General features: G+C 44.4%; 1 long non-coding RNA gene across 1 annotated transcript; it reads right to left on the bottom strand.

The window, feature by feature from the left end:
• Nucleotides 1–2,305: 2,305 nt before the first annotated feature.
• LOC128648019 (uncharacterized) lies at nucleotides 2,306–3,097 on the bottom strand. Its single transcript, XR_008400480.1, has 2 exons — nucleotides 2,510–3,097; nucleotides 2,306–2,429 (listed from the first exon to the last, which is right to left on the bottom strand). It is a non-coding gene; the product is annotated as an uncharacterized LOC128648019 (long non-coding RNA).
• Nucleotides 3,098–7,003: the final 3,906 nt, after the last annotated feature.

Below are 7,003 nucleotides of genomic sequence, written 5' to 3'. Positions count from 1 at the left end.
ATACGGCAGATACGGCAGAGTTGGGTCCAGAAACGCAAAGTGAACTGAGACCTACTGTCTGTTGTGATCGCGTCAGGGAGACCGTGTAACCATACAATATGGTTGAGAAAAAGAAGTGCAGGTTTCTTTGGCAGTGGACAATCCGATAGTAGGTAGAAAATGTGCCATCTTCGAGAAGTGGTCGACCACCACCAATATAGTGTTGTGATTTCCAGATGGTGGTAGATCCACAATGAAATCCATTGCTATTGAGCTCCAGGGCCTATCCGGTATGGGCAAGGAGAGGAGACAGCCATAAGGATGTTGACTGGGGTGTTTATTCTGTGAACAGATCCTGCAACTTCTGATGTACTGAGTGATACTGTCGTGCATCTGTGGCCACCAATATTCTCTTCGGAAGAGATTTTCCATCTTATGCATTCCAGGATGACCAGCAAGTACTGAGTCATGGGCTGAGTGCAGAAGCTCTTGTCTTAAGGAGACCGGGACATATAACTGTTTCCCGTGATACAAGAGCCCAGCGGCCGTTTTGTGTAGCGGTAGGAGGGTGGTGGTGGTGGTATCTGCTGCTTGGTGTGTGCTAAATCGAGTCCAGTCGGTGGTAGTGAGGCCAATGAGCCTATCCATGGGTATTATGCAGTGTGAGGAGGTACAGGAGTCCGGTTTTGGATCTCTCCTAGAGAATGTGTCGGCTTTGGCATTTTTTGTACCCGATCTGTAGGTTATTACATAATTAAATCTGCTAAAGAAGAAACTCCATTGTACCTGACGAGAGCTTAATGTTCTGTTGGTCTTGAGGAACTGCAGATTCCTGTGGTCCGTATAGATGACTATTGGACACCGAGTGCCTTCTAGGAGATGTCTCCAGAATTCCAGAGATGCCTTGATAGCAAGGAGTTCCTTTTCACCTACTGCATAGTTGATATCCGCGTCGTTCATAAGTCTAGAGTAATAGGACACGGGATGTAGCGGTTCCTTAGGGGATACCCTCTGTGACAACACAGCACCGATTGCATGATCCGATGCATCAACTTCAAGGATGTAAGGAATAGTCGGGTCTGGAAATTGAAGTATCGGAGCTGTCACAAACTTTTGTTTGAGCAGTTGGAAAGCCTCATCAGCTAGGTTGTGCCATTTGAATTTGTGGTCCTTCTTTGTCAGGGTCGTTAAGGGCTTGATTATGTCGGAAAAACCTTGGATAAACTTCCTGTAGAAGTTTGAGAAACCAAGGAATTTCTGTATGTCCTTCTTGGAAGAGGGTGTGGGCCAGTTCGTAATCGCCTCAACCTTATTGGTTTCCATTTTAATCCCAGACGGGGAGATTTGGTAGCCAAGGAAGGATATGGAGGATGAATTGAAGATACATTTTTCAACTTTCACATAGAGTGAGTTGGCTCTTAGTCGTGAAAGAACAGCCTTGACATGTTCAATATGACTAGGAAGCGTGTCAGAGTAAATAAGTATATCATCGAGGTAGATGACCATTACCACATCCAACAGATCACGGAAAAGGTCGTTCATGAACTGCTGGAAGGTTGCAGGGGCATTACAGAGCCCGAATGGCATGACCATATACTCGAACAAGCCGTATCTTGTTTGAAATGCAGTCAGCCATTCGTCTCCCTCCCTGATCCTTACTAGGTTGTAGGCACCCCTCAGATCCAACTTGGTGAATACCTTAGCCCCCTGCAAGCGCTCAATTAATTCAGGTATCAGGGGTAAGGGATACCTGTTTTTCTTAGTACGTGCATTCAGCTCCCTGTAATCTATGATAGGTCGGAGGCTGTTGTCCTTGTTTCTACCGAAGAATATACCTGCTCCTGCTGGAGAGGTAGAGGGTCTAATGAAACCCTTCTTCAAGTTGTCTTCCAAATACTCCTTAAGATGTTTGAGCTCTGGTTCAGATGGGGGAAATATACGGCTGTATGGTATTGATGAGTTAGGCAGCAACTCTATGGGGCAGTCATACGGCCTGTGAGGTGGCAAAGCCTGAGCCTCCTTCTTGTTGAATACGTCAGTAAAATGCTTGTAACAGTGGGGAAGATGTGCATGAGTGTGTGTGGGATTACAGCCTTGCAATTATTTCTGCAGAAATCAGAGTTAAAATGTATCAAACCTCTTCCCCATAGGATGGAGGGTTTGTGAAGTTTTAACCAATTAAACCCTAGTATGATAGGGAACAAAGGTGTGAGTATCACCTCGAAGATCTTATACTCAGTATGCCCTGATGGAAAGGTGACTCTTATGGGTGAGGTTTAGTGTGTTAGGGGACCGGATTTCATGGAAGAACCATCGACTAGTCGGATAGGTAGTGAATTAACTTTTTTTATTAGTGGTATGTTAAGGGAACAAACAAAATCATAATCCATGAAGTCTCCTGTTTCTCCTGAATCAATCACAGCCACTGTAGGTGCTTGATGATGATCCCACTGTAGGGAAACAGAAAAGCAGAGGTGAGAGGATGCTTTAACTTTGTTAACATGACAGCCTGAGTCTTTGTTTGACTTACCCTTCCTTTGTCTTAGGAGAGTGGGGCAGTCCCTAACTGTATGATCTGTACTGGCACAGTACATACAAAGGTTGTGTAACTTGCGTCGTGCTTTCTCCTCAGGTTTCAGCGGTCCCTTCACGAACGCGATGTCCATGGGTTCCTCCGTAGTCCTGGGTAAAGGAGTGGGTGTTGAAACCCTCTTAGCTGAGTACTCTGTGCAGCCTTTTTCTGATTTTCTTTCTCTTAGGCGTCTGTCTATTGAGATACACAGAGTGATTAAGTTTTCTAGATTAGTATCGATATAAGGTGGCGCAAATCAATGCAGTTCTGTCTTTAGTGGTGTGATTGGAGATATTCTCCCAATATATATATATAGAAAAGTAGACTAGTGTTTCATAAATCTAATGAATATTTTATTTAAGATATATACCTAGACATAGTAAATACTCATAACAGACTTCTGTATGATAAACGATAAATGTTTTAAAATAAATTAAAAAATGCTAAACACCAGTGTAGCTTTTTTAAGCTAATAAAATAGTAAAAAATGCAATTGCATAAAAAATCAGGCATAAAAATACAAATAAACCTCTAGTGTGTTATAATATAAATGTTATTAATATTCTTCTACACAGAGGTAGGTGCAGTCATAGGCGGGCTGAAAGTTGAAAATGGCACAGAAATGTCCGTTAATTCTCAGCAAAATGTAATGCAATTATTTGAAAGTATGCACATATATATTAGCTTTCTTGTGTATCTGTGCTAGGCAAATAGGGGTTAATTGCTTCCCATCTGTTAGGTCTTATAGAAAACACACTTATGTGGCAAAATCCTCTTTCTATTGCGGTTCTTTAAACGGCAGCTTTTTAAATGACAGCTTCTGCCCTGTTGTTTGCTCAAATTGGCAACAATGTATCGTTAGCTCAGCGTCTCTGGTGATATTATATTAAAAAGTTAGAGAGTTACATACGGTTTTCAGCTGGATGTATAGATTCCTTCTGTAGAACAGTGCACTGTTGACGATCTCCTTGTGTGGTACAAAAAGCCGGTGGAGTGCTAGATCTCTTAGCCTCCGTTTACCAGCTGTACTGATGATTGTGTCTCCATAGAATGTCAGTTCCCCAGTAGCGGAACTTGCTTGTGACTCCGTGAGCTCTGATCCCCAAACTGGCCTTTGTCTTGGTGAGTTGTTTAACCCGGACTCAGTATTCCTTTCACCGGTCTTTTAACTGGTATCCCAGCCGACAATGGACTGCTCTAAAGCTTGTTTGTTAGCTTGTTTATAGGAGTCTTTAAGGGATACCACAGAACCTGACACTCCCACACTATCCCCCCGAAAGCCCCTCTCAGCACTAGCCCTACCCAAAGATTCCCTAGACCTTCTCTCAATGCTAAACCTATCACCCAAATCTATAACTCTCCCCCCCCCCCTCCAGAACCAGTGCCCGTATCAGGTGCGTCAAAGCATCCAGATTCCTTACCTGGTCCGATGTCCCAGGTCCAGCATCTGACGGCTGCGGATCCTCCTCATCAGCAAAATCACTATAGTGCTCCTCGACCAACAGTGAATCACAGTCTGCATGTGAAGGAGAACCAACATTATCAGCCCTACTCTCCGCTAATGGAAAAGTCGACTGCTCCACAACTGAGGAAAAACAAACATTAGAATGCCTACTGGCAACCCCTGCGTGTCCCAAGTCCCTATTACCTCTTAAAATAGCACTCCCTCTACCCCCTCTTCTACCTGCCCTCCGTATGCTGGACCTGCTCCTAACCCCTTTTCCTCCCCCTGAGCAATCTGCCCTAACATCCCTCATCTCAGCCTGCTGTAAATCACTTCCTGCTCCTGGTGACTGTCCACTATGAGGTAAAATTGCCGCCATCACCTCCTGTGGTCTATGCCTCCTGTGACCAAAAGCCTCCTGTGATTGGTGACTAACATTAGCACCATCTAAGTTCAATGAGGCCTAAAACAGATCCTGACTCCTACTCAATGCCATTTCCCCTTCAACTACAACTTCATTGAGACCTGAATAAGCTGTTTGCTGCTCCCTACTATCACTTCTTAGTAGGCCCAAAGATGCCGTCTCCCGGTCCTGACTACCACTAGTGCTAAGGCCCAAATAGGCCGCCTCCTGGCCCTGACTTGGTGCCAAATTTAACATGCCTGTCTCCTCCATTGCACCCATAGCCTCCTCATCCCCTCCACATATGTCCCCAGATCCCTCCAGAGAACCCAGAGATATAAAGCCCATACCTTCCCGGCCTCCATCCGCCGGCGCCGTCACCTGATCCTGCAAGCTGCTGATACCGGCCCCGGAACGACAACTCCTGCTTTCATCCACCAGCTCTGCCACGGTGCTGACCTGCACCGCCCGTAAGCCGTCCCAACCTCCGGATCCAGGAATCTTCTCCGGCCTCCTCCTCCGGCTCCCGGAGTTGTGTCTTCTCCCGACTGATGAGCTGAGCCTCTCTGGTGGGCGGGACCTCCGAACCGGCCTGGAATGACCTCCTGCAGCAACTCCACCGCCCGCCGTGTGTACACCTACAGGACCGTCAACTTCGCCGTCACCTGCCAGCCGTCTCTGCATCCACTCCAAGCCTCTGGACCGAATTAGCTCCTGGACCATACCGAGGATGGCCTGCAAATCTTCCATGGTAAGTCCACCACTTCTTTTCTTCACAGGTATCCGCTCCCACTTCACTCTCAAACTGCCAACGGCTCACTAAGCCACGCCCCTAAATATGCAAAAGGTGGGGTCACTAACCCCTCCCCACACTTTGCATTTTGTCCGGGGTTTCATTTTACTATGAAATCTCATGAGAGTTAAGTCAAATCTCATAAGATCACAGTAAGAATTCATGACCTCAGCACTGTTGATGCTGATTGGCTGCTGTTCATTTCTTCATTTTTTTACCTGCAGCTAAGCAACAGCTGAGCATAACTTTTTACACAGCACTTACTCTGCTGAGCTGAGGAGATTGTGAGGTAAAATATCTTCCTTTTTTTACATAGAGATGCTCAGGTGAAATTTTCCTGTCAGCTTTTTACAATTATTACTGCATCAGTTTTAAGTGATTTAGCATATGAGTATTATGCCCCTTTAATATACAGATCTCATAATCAAACAAATATAAAAAATGACAAAGTAAAATCTCTTAAAAAGTGAGTTACAAATAGTACAGAAAAACAAAAATGGTTAAAAAAAAAAAGTCCAAACGGAGTAAAAAAGTCCAAGGGGTAGATTTAATAACAGTTGAGCGGACATGATTCGCTGTAGCGAATCATGTACGCTTGACCTTGCTAAATGCCAACAGTATACACTGTCAGAATTTAACATTGCACAAGCATTTCTGGTGAAATGCTTGTGCAATGCCACCCCCTGCTCACTGGTGGCCAATTGGCAGCTAGTAAGAGACATCAATCATTGAAATCGTATTGGATCGAGATGATTTCAAAAGGTGGAGGACAAATTAAGGAGCTGCAGTCTTACGACTAGTATATGTTTAATTTATCCAAATCCCTGGCTGCAACCTGGGGGGGATTTATTATTTTTTGTCCCTCCCCTATATGATTACTTGGGGGAACCTTTCTTCCCGATTCCTAAGCCCATGCACAGAGGGTGAAGCCAGTATCCTGTTGTACCACATACCTATTGCTGCTTTGTTCTAGGGGGGGTCACATAAAGGTTTAACCAGTATGCAAGGGTGGCCCTGTCCTCCCTATGGCCCTACTGTAATGATGCCAGTGATGAAAGCACTCACATTCATTGTATTGCGTGAGCTCTCCTCCTCTGTTTGTAGTGTGCAAGAAAAGGCAGTGTGAGCTGATAGTAGGAGGAAAGAGCCAATCTCTGCCTTCCTCTGCTGCACATTATCTGCAGTTGTACAGTAAGGTAGACTAATACCCAGTAGAAAAAGTAGAGTGATGCTGACAAAAGCCCAAGTTCATGCAGAGACCACCAGTCTGTCTGTGTGCTGCACTGCTTAAAGGGACTTTAAATTACTGTTTGCTGTAATTATTTTTCGATATCAAACACCACCCACCACTTGTTTAATTTGGAGGAGCCAATCTGGGCTTAAAAAGACAATAAACGTACAAAATAATGTTATACAATTCTGCACATAGTGCAGAATTATACAACATTATCTTAGTGGCAACTTTATAAATAAAAACCATTTCCAGATGTTTTATTTCAAAGTTGGATTGAATTTAGCTCGCTGGTGCTCTGGTCTGGTAGCACAAGCGAGCTACATTCAGTTCAATGGCGCGATCGGGCGCGCTGTGACTAGACAGCGTGCCCGCAAATCGATTTTGAAAAACAAGACCCGCTCAGTAGAGCCTGGAGCGGAGTCCAATTTTGGATTAAAAAAAAAAAATCGGGAAATGTTTTTGATTCATAAAGTTGCCACTAAGATAATGTTATATAATTCTGCACTATGTACAAAATTATATAACATTATTTTGTAAGTTTACTGTCCTTTAAAGTCTGCAGATAACTTAGCTAGTCA

The sequence above is a fragment of the Bombina bombina genome, chromosome 2 (genome assembly GCF_027579735.1).
Source record: "Bombina bombina isolate aBomBom1 chromosome 2, aBomBom1.pri, whole genome shotgun sequence".
In the NCBI taxonomy this organism is placed as follows: domain Eukaryota; kingdom Metazoa; phylum Chordata; class Amphibia; order Anura; family Bombinatoridae; genus Bombina; species Bombina bombina.
Note: the sequence above shows the minus strand (reverse complement) of the source record. Positions and strands in the feature narration are given on the sequence as shown.